The sequence below is a fragment of the Myotis daubentonii genome, chromosome X (assembly GCF_963259705.1).
Source record: "Myotis daubentonii chromosome X, mMyoDau2.1, whole genome shotgun sequence".
In the NCBI taxonomy this organism is placed as follows: Eukaryota; Metazoa; Chordata; class Mammalia; order Chiroptera; family Vespertilionidae; genus Myotis; species Myotis daubentonii.
The window spans coordinates 6,073,584-6,087,039 of NC_081861.1; the positions used below are offsets into that span (position 1 = coordinate 6,073,584).

The 13,456-nt window shown below is 37.9% G+C and overlaps 1 pseudogene; it reads right to left on the reverse strand.

The window, feature by feature from the left end:
- Positions 1 to 9,367: 9,367 nt before the first annotated feature.
- Positions 9,368 to 10,004, reverse strand: LOC132224735 (large ribosomal subunit protein uL1-like; annotated as a pseudogene).
- Positions 10,005 to 13,456: the final 3,452 nt, after the last annotated feature.

Sequence of the window (13,456 nt, forward strand, 5' to 3'; positions counted from 1 at the left end):
ATTGCATTTGGTTCCAGTATCTCTTTGTCCCTATTCTCCTCAGTTCTGGACACACACAGAGAGTGACTGTATGAGAGTGAGTACAGATTCCTGGTCTAAAAACCAAGATCCCACAGTACCAGTAATTCATTGGGCAAATGCCTCTCCTTTCTGAGCCAGTGTCTTTATCTGTCAAGGGGAGGATTCAATTAGTTGATTCCTTAGTTCTAAAATGTATCTGATTCTCTCCTTTGTAGCTTTATTTCTAATCACGCAATATGTAGCTGTCCCTTGGGCCTCCAACTTACATCAAATTCTGTCACGCCTCCAACTTGAATCATAGCAAATAGATCCATGGGAAGCATCCCAATGTATGAATTATTAATGTTCCCACCACACAGCCTCTGTGTGAATATTTACTTATATCACTGGGTATCTAATCCTGACAACAAATCATCATTTGAATGGTTTACTGTTGTTTTCTATTCTTCTCAGTGATTCTGTTCATGTCTTCATTTCACCTTGAGGATTGTGCAATTCTTTCTTCCCCTGAGACTGTGACACTGAAAGCAAATAAAATGTCAACATCTGAATCCAACCTTCAATGTTTTGCTACTGTTGCCTTACAAATTGTTGCATTTTTTCCTCTACTCTCAATCCTCCTGTGCCCCAGATCCCCTAGTCACTCCCACATCCAGTGGTTTGTCTTTTGTTCTCCCCACTCAATAGCTCCAGCAGCTATAGCCACAGTTCTGCTGAATGAGGTCTTTAATATGCTCACTGATCTAGTTATTTCTCAAAGGGGAAAAAAACCCTTTCCGATATCTCAGCTCTGTACTAAGGATTTTGATCAGCAGCTATTGCATCCTTCACCTCCTCTCCAGTCTTGGCTATCCAGTATTGCACTCATTCTCACCCTTCCGTAAGTTCCTCTCATCTCCCCTTCCCTCCCTCATACTCCTCCCTCTTTCCTTTCCCACAACCGTCACTGCAGGTTTGGTTTCAGCCAACACTTTTTTCTGCCTATAGGTTGGAATAGACATTTATTTCCTCAGAAATCCTTTGAGCTAACTACTTTAAAAAATATATATTTTTACTGATTTCAGGGAGAAAGGAGAGGGATAGAGAGATAGAAACATAAATGATGAGAGAGAGAATCATGGATCAGCTGCCTCCTGCACTCCCCACACTGGGGATCAAGCCCACAACCTGGGCATGTGCCTTGACCTGGAATGAAACTGTGACCTCCTGGTCCATAGGTCAATGCTCAACCACTGAGCTACGCTGGCTGAACAAGCCATCCACTCTTTATCACCTCAACTGGGGGTGAGTGCCACAACATTGATTTAGTTGAGGATGTAAAGATGATTTGAATTTGGGTGATGGACACACATTCATATACAGGTCATGTATCATGGAAATGCACACTTGAAACTCATATAATCTTATTAACCTTATGTCACCCCAATTAATTTAATTAAAATAAATAAATAATAAAGGTTTGATAAAGTCAAGCTGCAGGAAACACTTAGAATGGAAGTTCTCTGTCTTGTTACAAACCATTCTCTGTACTGCCTTACAGATTGGAAACAGGGAGATTGAGTATATGCCTCATTTCTTATTCATGATAGGATGGAGGGTGCCAATTTCAACTAGTATTTGCTTTTCTGTAAGGAGGGGTGTCCCAGCCAGTTCAGTGGGGGCCCTGGCATGATACATTCAATTCCAAATAATGTGGGGGAGCCTGAGTTGAATGTCACTGAGTAGCATGCAGCAAGTTATTGGCATGTCAGATAGAAGTGCCCTTTTGAGATACAGTCTGGACCAGCCTTCTGTCTGCTCTACTTGGCTATCCATTTAAACCAACTAACAAACATTACTCTTCACCAAAGTGACATGACAAATGTTGATGACATATAGTCAACTAATTTGTCATAAAAAAAACCAAAACAACAAAACAGGCAGCAGCAGTGAAAGGTAAGTTGAATAGTAAAAGGGTAAGGGGTTATATTTCTTTTGACAACCCATATCAGGGCAAACCAACAGATTTGTTGCTGTAAGGAAAAGGAGTTTTCATGGAGCTTGCTTTGATCTAGAATATTCTTTCACTCTTTATCTTGGGTTCCTTCAGTTCAAAGACTGAAAAATGTCATGCTTCTCCTCCCCTAGCTTCTGCTCCACCACACACACACACACACACACACACACACACACACACATAAATGGGATCTATATAAGTTCAAATTTCCTTAAAGGGGAAAACCCCATCATGAGTTTACTCTGGCATTCCTCATTGGCATGGTACTCATTCTGGGCAGTAAATAGGTCAAACTGAAGAGAAATTTCAGGATCTAACACCAAACATTGTGCATTTCTCTAGGATAAGGTTGAGGGGATTAGTTGTGGGGTATCTCTGAGAAAACTGAGATACCCCACAACTTGTCAGATTCATGTACAGGGGTGAGCAAGCAGTGTGTGATCTCTATGTCCCCAGGCTGCCCACCTCCCTGACCTTGAGGTAAAGCAGGGGAAGAAAAAATGTAGTCAGAAATGATGATTTCCTCTGCTAAGTCCAGATCTCTTTTTCTACTCTCTATCACACCTACTCCAATCAGTCACATTCACAGGAAAAAATTGTGCTAATGGCCTGGCAGAATTGGGAAGGCAATGCCTCCTTCTAATTAACTAGATCTAACATAATGGAAGCAGCCTAGTGTACATGGTTTAAGAGACAGATGACTTGTGTTTAAATTCTGGTTCCATAATGTTCTTTGCTGTGTGATCTAGGTCAAATTGCTTAATTCCTTGTATCTCAATTTGATTATCTGTAAAATAATATGGTAATATTAGTACCAACCTCATTGGGGGTGTTGAGAGGGTTAAATAACATAATATATGTGACAACCTAAGAAACATGCTTTGTAATTCATAAGCACTATATGAGAGTTTGCTACTATTATTCCTGGAAAGAGCACTAAAACTGAAGTCAAGCTGATCTTCATAATTTATAAGTCACTTCACCTTCCTGTCCTCAGCATTATTACCATAAAATAGGAGAAAGGACTTGTCTCACATCCTCTGACTGGGTTGTTTCACTTAGCATAATACTCTCCAGGTCCCTCCATGCTGTCTCAAAGGGTAATCCTTTTGGGAACTAAATGAAATAATATATATCAAACATCTGACAATTAAAAGGGCTTCAATACCTGGAGAGTTCTTTTTTTATTCACCTATCATTTACTTCTTACAAAAAACCCTATGCTTTAAGCCCTGACAAATCTCATGCCCTTAAACTTCAAGATCCTTTCACTAAGAATTCTAAAATCAAGTGATCTCTGCCAACTCTATTCCATTTCCGTTATTTATTTAGGTAATGCTATTATTGCTACCATTTATTATGCATCTATTGAAATGGTATTTCAGTGGCTGCTGAATGTGGCTATGCCACTTACTCTGAGAAATCTTCACCAACATCCTCTCCCACCGCCAGTGAGTTCTTTTCTCTGTATCCCACAATACCCTATGCATGCTTCTACCTCTATTACAGTTTGTTGAATGAGTTAATGATGAAAGAAAGACAAAAAGAAGCTTATCTCAGGTTCCAGAATATGCAGACATCATCCTGCCACTAATGACTAATGGAATTGATGATTAAGCCACACTACCTTGCCTAATTTTATCCATAAACATGATTCATGTTTGTTTCTGTTTGATTTTCAAGGTGAAATTGTGGATTAAGTTGGATGCTGATTCTTATTAAATAGATATTTATGATACCCATTCCTTGCCAAGTTCTATGCTACCAGGCACACTGTAATTATAAAGATAAATAAGACATAATTGTTCCCCTCAATTAGCTTAGATTCAAGCTGGGGAGCTGAGAGAGACATGTGAAGAGAAGCCTAAAGATACCAGTCAGTGGAATGTTGTGGGGAAGAGTATAGTCTTGGGGATCACATGGAACCCTGTCTCCTCAACTTACTAGTAATAAACAAGTTACTTAGCCTTATTGAGCCTCATTTCCTCATCTATAAAATGAGGCTTCCAATAAAAGGACTTAGCGCTGGGCTTCTTGGGAGGATTAAATGAGATCATGCATTGTTTACATGATACTTAGGTACACAGTAGGCACTAAATAAGTGTTAGTCACTGGTGTCAAGGTCTGATTTAAATACTGAGAATTCCAGAGTTAAGAGGCAAATAGATCAATGTAGGCTGGAGATTAAGTCAGTGAGACTCAATTTTGCAAGGTGAAATTTCATTTAGGCCTTAATTAAGAGAGTTATAAAGGACTGGGAAAGGACATTCAAAGCAAAGGATACTGTGTGTGCAAAGGTGTGTTGACACAACATATATATTGGGGGTGAGTGAATATACTACAGTAAAGGAGGCAGCTCATACAAGGGAGAATTGGGCAACAGGAGGGAAAAAAACTCTAGGGAAAAACAGTATATTCTGAAGATGTTCAAATCCTCCGTCTACCTTTTCTAGCTGTAAGATTTTAGACAAGTTAGTTAACCTCTTTGTGTTCCAGTTTCCTCATCTTTAAAATGGACTTGTCGTGGCTTTCTTCAATCTTGTCCCAATCCTATTCAATCATGTTAGAAGTCATTGTTTTAAGGATTTTATGTGAAATAACCCATCTAATCCTCACAATGAACTGATCATAAAGATGCTACCAATATACTCTTTTTTTTGTAAGTGAGGAAACTTAGACAGAGGTGTTACATAATTTAAGAATGTCACACAGATAGCTAAGTGGTAGAGACACAATTTGAACACAAGCAGTTTGTGTGTTTTTGTTTATGCTTTTTTTTATTATTTGGAGGCCAAGGGGAAAGTAAGCAAGATGTCAGATTACTGAAAGGAAAACGCTTACAAATCAAGACTGTCAGTTTAGGTCTAATTTGTCTTGGCTGATGCAACTAACTAATTACCCTATCTCTTAGCTAAATGAATAACAATAATAATAATAACAGCTACATCAAAGAACATCAAGGTCCTATGAGCTAGACACTGTATTAAGTTCTTTTTAAGTATACTTTATTGCCAGAGAAACCCTAAAAAGTAGGTACTGTTATTCTCCTCGGTTTACATAGGAGGAAATAGAAACAGTTAATTCATTTGCCCAAGTCTCACATAGCAGAACTTAGAATTGAACTGGACCAAGCTAGTCCCAGATACAGCTTAGTTATAAGACAAGAGAGTTAACAACTGAGGGGTTGGGCTTTGGGGATACCTTTGAAAATAAAACAAAACAAAAACTACTAATATGGAAGAAGACAAAGCTGGTTTCTTGTTTTATATGATTGTTCTAGTTTCATAGTCCATTTCCCTTCCCTGATTGCATATCTGACATTCTCTTGTCTATATACCTGGGAACATCTTAATATTTGTCTCAAATGAATAGTGTTATAGGAGACAAGCATATGAGAGGGGATCATCTCTAAAGGAGATTGGAAGCTGCAAAGAATAAAGTCACAGTGCCACTATAGGCTTCTTCCTGGCACCTCTTTCATACCTACACATTAGGGCAGGGGTCCTCAAACTACAGGCCGCGGGCCACATGCAAATACAAATATTGTATTTGTTCCCGTTTTGTTTTTTTACTTCAAAATAAGATATGTGCAGTGTGCATAGGAATTTGTTCATAGTTTTGTGTTTTTTTTTTTAAACTATAGTCCGGCCCTCCAACGGTCTGAGGGACAGTGAACTGGCCCCCTGTTTAAAAAGTTTGAGGACCCCTGCATTAGGGTTATTGTAAATGGGCCTGGTAGGTTTAAGGCTTTGAAGGGTATATATTGTGGTGCTTGGTTTTTTCCCTAGTGTAACTGCTTGTCATCTCTATAAAGACAGCCTGGCAGCATTCAATTGGTACCTTATCTTTACAAAAACAAAGGAAAAGACATCCACTGCTTTTTCTCTTGTTGTTGAAATAATTAGGAAGAGTAGTTGAGGGGTAGTTTAAGGTTCATATACCCAAGAACTTAAAGTCTGGCTATTTGCAGTCCATGCTATTGTTCTTTTATATTCTGTTTAAGAAGCTTGAAAGGACACAGCCCATGGAAGAGCAAATAAACTAAGATCTTAAGTTTATTAGATAGTAACCTCAGGAAAGCTAAAAACTTTCTTTTAGTCCATTTTGGTTTTAGTTTCTGATGTTCGAACCCGACTTAGAGCCCCATAACACTGATTAGATGAATCCTACATGCCCCTCTTTTAGTGATGTGAATTATGAACCTTGCTATAAATTTGTAAATTAGTTCCATTGTTTCCAGCAAGTTATTTTAGTTATGAAGTCCATTATCACTTGAATCCAATGAACAGAAGCTATAGTTCTTTTAACTATTCAGTCATGCATTGCTTAGTGACAAGGATATGTTCTGAAAACTGTCGTTAGGTGATTTTATTATTGTGTAAACATAGATTTCACTTATATAAACCTATATGGTATAGCCTACTACACACCTAGGCTATATGATATAACCGATTGCTCCTAGGCCACAAACCTATAGGGCACATTACTGTACTGAATACGGCAGGCAATTATAGCACAACGTATTTCTGTATCTAAATATATATAAACTTAAAAAAGTTATATTAAAAATATGCTATAAAAATAAAAAATGGTACACCTGTATAGGGCACTTATTAAAAAAAAGATCTTGCATGATTGGGAGTTGCTCTGGGTGAGTCAGTGAGTGAGTGGTGAGTGAATATGAAGGCCTAGGGGCATTACTATACACTACTATGTATAGACTTTATAAACACTATGCTTAGGCTACACTAAATTTATTTAAAATTTGTTTTCTTTTGGTGCATGAGATGATGCCCAACCAACTGAACCACACCAGCCAGAGTTTTAAAATTTTATTTCTTTAATAATAAATTAACCTTAGCTTATTGTTACTGTTTTACTTTATAAACTTAAAAATTTTTAAACTTTTTGACACTTTTGTAATAATGTTTATCTTAAAACACAAACACATGTACAGCTGTACAAAAATATTTTTTCTTTATATACTTATTCTATATGATTTATTTTATTTAAAACAATTTTTTTTTTTTACTTTTTGAGGTTTTTTTTGTTAAAAGCTAAGATAAAAAGACACATTAGCCTGGGTCTACACAGGGTCAGGATCATCAATATCAATATCTTTACATCTTGTCCCACTGGAAGGTATTTAGGGGCAAAAACAGACAGAACTGTCATCTCCTATGATAGCAATGCCTTCTTCTGGAATACCTCCTGAATGAATTGCCTGAGGCTCTTGAGTACATGTCACTCTTTTCAGAAGTATGTCCATGATGGTTTGCTTAATTTTTTTTATCATAGATTTGCTTGTAAGCAGATAATGCACCATGACATTACTCTCCATTAATGAAAACCTTTCAGTTTTTGAGTCAATGTTTTCAAACATTTTAAAGAGTTTGTTGAGGTCTGCCAAAAATTCTGCTAAGCCCATCACTGTGAATTTTCTTGAGGATTCTTCTTTTTCTTCTCCTGCAGTTTCCTTTTCTCTTCCGTCTTCTTCATCCATGTGCTTCTGTTTCATTTCCAACAACTCATTAGTCAATTCCTCAGAAACCACATCTAGGAGCTCATCAATGTTATCCTCACCCACACCCAGGTTAAAGCTGTTTACCATCTCAACCATAGCTTTGTTGATGTTTGCAACTTCCTCATCCTTGGAATATCCTTTGAAGGAATGTATGAACCTCTTCAGTGTCTTCTTTCAGATGCCATTCATACATTCTTTGGTGACATCACCCCAAACCCAAGCAAGGTTCTTGATGCAGTCAGAGATGTTGTTATTATTTCAGAATTGCATTTTTCTCAGTGTCTTCCTCAGTTGCAACAATAGCCTGGGCAAAGGTCCTCTTCAACTAGGAAGCCTTAAAATATGCTATAACTTCTTGATCCATTGGTTGAACAAAAGAGGCAGTTTTGGATAGAGGAACACCGCTTTGATGTTGGTTTGTAGATCACCAATAAAAGGAGGATATCTGGGAGCATTATCAAAAACAAACAAAATTTTAAAAGATATGTTATTCTTCAAACAGTACATCTCCATTTCACTGGTATAGCAACTCAGGAGTATATCTTGGAAGAGGAGCTGGGCCATCCATGGCTTCTTATTGCTCCTATAGTACATTGGCAGTGTGTGTGAGAGATAATCATTGATCGCTGGGGATTGAGCCTACAACCCAGGCATGTGCCCTTGACTGGAATTGAACCTGGGACACTTCAGTCTGCAGGCCGACACTCTATCCAATGAGCCAAACCTACTAGGGCCCAAAATATCTTTAGCTGACTTCACATCAGCACTCACAGACTTACTACTCTCTTTTACATTATGTGATGAATGATAATTCTTGAAAAATTTATACCACCCATAACAGTAAATTCAACACCATAATTTGGTCTAGGCTTTTCTTTCCACACCATAAAGGCTTTTTCTTTGGCTGTGATTATCATGATGCAGAGAGGGATATGCTTCTGTGTCTGGTCTTCAATTGGGGTCATTAGTAGTTTTTCCATGTCTAATACAGGCCCTTCTTGAATTTTTGTTAGTTTTGTTGCCTTCAATGAAGCAGAGGCTTTAATAGCTTCTGTCACTTTGTTCTTGTTCTTCAAGATCATAGCTATGGTGGCATGGGACACGCCTGACTGGAGAGCAATAGCCATCACTGATTTTCCACTTTGTAGTCCTTAAACACCTTTAATTTTATTTCCAGGTCAATCACTTGATGTGGCCTCTTCCTGGCAACATTAGCAGTGGATTTTGTATGCTTAGGGACCATGATGAACAAAACAACAAGAGATTAAATCAAGCACAAGAGAAAATGTTGCAATCAAGAGATTCAGTAAACACAAGATGAATGGGGCTGCTGCCAGCATAACATGGTATACTGTTTTACTTTTTTTAAAAAAATAAATAGAAAGGGTACACTCTAAAATAGTGATAAAAGTATAGAATTAAAAATACATAAACCAGCAACATAGACATTTATTATATATCATTATTAAGTGCTAGGTACTTATATACTTGTATAGCTATACTTTTATATGACTAGCAGTGCAGTAGGTTTGTTCACACCAGCATCAACACAAACATGTAAGTAATGCATTGTGCTATAACATTACAATGGCTATAACATCATTGGGTGATAGGAAGTTTCAGCTCTATTATAATCAATGGAACCACTGTCATATATGGAGACTATCACAAATAAAACGTCATTATGCAGTGCATGTGTATTAAGAAATAGTATGTCTATTTTATTTCTCTAATACATGAATTTGCACATATGTGAAGAATAAAACACTATTTTTTTCATCAGAAACATATATTCTTTTTTAAAAAAATAGTAGCAGTCTGGTTTATTAAGCTGTGCCTTTGTACAGGTGCTGGGGCTTGCCCATGGATGTTTAAAGCTTGGACGTTCTGCCAGTTCTTTTTGAGCAATGACACCAGGAAATTGACAGCTAAGTGGATATTGTGCACAAGTTCATCATCTGTTATCTTCACCTGGCCAACAGCCATTGCCAGACACAGGATCTTCTTCATCTAGCACTTGATTGTGGATTTTACTTCATCAAGTTTGGCCACCATGTTCTCATTGTGGGTCAGCAAGGAAGGGAACTTGCCAGCCTTATTCAGGCCTGGGCCCAGGATTCCTGGGATCTGCTTGATCAGAGATTCTGAAGCCAAAAAGGCATCATACTTCTTGGCCAGCTTCTTGACCAGTTTCTTATTTTTGTTGAGTTTCTTTGACTCCTCGATGTCCATGTGGGGGATTCCCATGGCCTTGGCCTCATCACAGTGCTATTGGTCCCCCAGAACACATGGATTGAAGCCTGACGGTATCTGAGAGAAGCATTTTTCCTTCTGAGGGTCATAGTTCTTCAAACTGATCTGCAGCTCCACCATTTCCAAAAACTTATCAAACTTTTGCTGGTTCCAGTGCAGGACTTTCTGCACCGCCTCACAGAAGGTATCATAAAAGACTTTGCTGCTCATGGTTCCCAAAACTAGAAAAGAGTAAAAGATTATTTCTGTAGCAATTATCACAGCTTCATTCCTTCCTCCCTCTGACTTTCAGTATTTCTGGGGAAGGTGGGGAGGTAAAAGGATAGGGGAACATTGGAAAGCAATACAAATATAGTCTCTGCTTTCCCCTACCAGGAGCTTATCTATACTAATAAAAGGGTAATATGCTAATTAGACCAAACATCTTCTGGACATCCGGCTTCCTTCCAGACAAAGCCATGATGGAGGGAGCCAAGGCAGAGGCAGTTAGGGGCGATCAAGCCAGCAGGGGAGCAATTAGGGGACAATCAGGCCAGCAGGGGAGCAATTAAGGGGCAGCCAGGCTAGCAGGTGAGCAGTTAGGGGCCAGCCAGGCCAGCAGGGGGGCAGTTAGGGGGCGGCCAGGCTGGCAGGGGACCAGTTAGGGGGTGATCAGGCCAGCAAGCAGAGGCAGTTAGGGGCAAGCGGGCAGGCAGGTAGAATGGTTAGGTGGGATCAGTTATACCTCAATAAATTTGAGGGAAAAGAATAAAAATATTGAATTTCAAAACCTATTGAAAGAAATAATAGTGTAAAATATTTTTGAATTATATATGTCTGTGTAAAAAAGAAAAAGAAAATCCTTTGTAAATGATCATTAGGTTCCAAGGGTAGCCAATCAAATCAATTTATATTATTTTATTAAATATATTTTTATTGATTTCAGAGAGGAATGGTGAGGGAGAGAGAGATAGAAACATCAATGATGAGAGAGAATCATTAATCAGCTGCTTCCTGCACACCCCACACTGAGGACGGAACCTGCAATCTGGGCATATGCCCTGACCAGGAATTGAATCATAACCTCCAGTTCATAGGATGCTCAACCACTGAGCCATGCCAGCTGGGCTCAAATCAATCTACTTTATAATATAGCTGAAATATGGAGACACATGTGATGCAGAAGAAAAGAAAGTGATGGTCTAAAATGAGTAAATGACAAACAATAAAATTGAATAAGAAATTATTTTATGTATTTGGAATGCTAACACTTGAGGATAATCAGATTTAATTAAAGGAAGATCAAGAAGTAGATTGAGAGTTTTATGAAAAATTTGGAAAGAACTTTAGAGCCTGATGATGCTAGTTTTAAACTAGAGGCCCAGTGCACAAAATTTGTGCACAGGTAGGGTCCCTAGGCCTGGCCAGCAATTAGGGCTGATCAGGGCCTTCTGGCTGCTGGCTGCTGGCCGAGGGCCTTCCTTCATTCCATGGCACCCCATGGTGGTCAGTGCACATCATAGCAAGTGATTGAACTCCCGGTCTCCCGGTCAAACTCCTGAGGGGACACTTTGCATATTAGCCATATATATATATTCACTTCAAAACTTATTAAAAAGTTATCCTAGTATAGCTCTGTTGTAACACTACACTTATGTGTATCAACTACAATTAGGATTGCTTTAGTTTCCAGTTTCAATTTTTTTCTTTGCTCACAAAAGCAGCAAATGCATGCAATTTTTTAAATGTAGGAAGTTATAATATTTTTTTAAATTTGGAAATTATAATTATTTACATTTTATCTCAGATTCTTTCTATCTGCCCCTGGTCTTTCATTGTTTATCTTTTTCTCACTACTCTTAGGCAATATTACATATTCTCAGTTTTACAGTCCCACAACAAGGTGTTTCTTAGGAGTAAGTAACTAATCAACCAGAGTGAGAATTCAGACCCATCTCTCACCCTCTGGCCTTCCTTCACACTCTCTAGCTTTTTTTTTTATACATGGCATGACCTTCAGCCAGCAAATTGGGACACTCAGTACCTTCCTTTGGGATTAAAACAAGCTGAGGGGCCTATTCCATAGGTGGTGTCAACATTCATTTCTTAACGTATCCTGATCCCTAAAAGTCAGCCTCAGGGAGATGAAGGATGGAAAGTCAGGAGCTAAAGAAGAAAGGGAAAAATCTTGGATGTGGAGGTGGTTCCTGATGTTGATAAAGAGATGCCCATAAGGGAATTTAAATCACTGTTTAGGAGTCAGACACAGCTGTGCAAGTGAAATTACAGGCATCACTCACAAATGGATTTTGCTCTTACAACCATTTAAAAATTGTGCTTACTGCCATTTTTTTTTAATTTAGTTACTAAAATGTAGATTCTGGGAGAGCAGGTTCACTACTATACCCCCAGGACCTATAATGGGCATGACATGGAGTAGTAACCCAATAAATATGTTTTGAATAAATCAATGAATGCATACTACTTTTCATTTTAAACCAGAGATTTTTCTAACAGCTTTTCTGGCAAGTCAGTAAATAAGGCCCTTCTGTATAATTCTAAAGAGTGTAGGTCCTCACATGCTGCCTACAGAGTCACCTGGAACAAAGGCCCTTCCCTATGTATCCAACCCCTGAAGTAACTATACCTGAACTGGTCACTATTAAAAGTTTTTATCATTAATTTAAAACCTACATTTTTTCTAATGATTCTTATATCTCAGTGGCTTCGTTACAGGCTTTATTAGATGTCACTGAGGCAAGGTTTTTTATTTCCATAGACATTAGTCTTCACACACAGGTATTTGCTTGAATCAGAACACATTTACATATTTATTGCATTTTTTGTAATTCTAATACAAGGTAAAAATGAGACTATTTTCAAACCACAGTTGATTGAATAAGAAGTAGAGTACGTTTTGCTGTCAAGAATCCATTTTCTCGCACCATCAACTCATGCTCAGTCCAACACCCACACCATCAAGGTATGAGACAGAAACTTTCCAATGACATCCCTTTGTGCACTTCTTTGGCTATTTATTTCAACAAGTAGTTTTTAGCAAAGATTTTTTTCAAACCCCCAAGTTTGGGATTGGTCTTGAAATTATTAAAGCATTTCTTCTCTCATTATGTTATTTCATAATAACCTCAGTCATACCTTAAATATGAATGTGGCTTTGATTTAGTTTATTTCTAATTTGGAGGGGAGATATAAATAACATTTGCTTATTAAAGCAGAAGTATTTATAATCAAGTTGTGACTATCTGTTACATTTATACATAAAATTTGCACATATACATACATATACAGGGTGGAGCAAAAATAGGTTTTCAGTTGTATGTGAAACACAGAGTTTATTCTTGTATTATTATTTATTATATTATTTTCCATATGAACAACTGTATATGTATATATATATACATTTATACATGTACATTTATATGTACATATACAGAAGACTGCCACCAAAGTTGTAGGTTGACTGAATCTGAATAAGTTGATGCACATTCTACAGATTGGATGGAAATGGATTTTCATTTGCTAATTTAATGGCAAGAGGTGTGCAGGTAAAGAAACTGAGTAAAAGGTGAAGATTCAAATTGGCAAGAGTCCTGTTAAGATACTTAAATGTTTGCATTGGATTCTTCTCTCAATGCAGGGTTTCAACTGTTTCCAGAAATGTC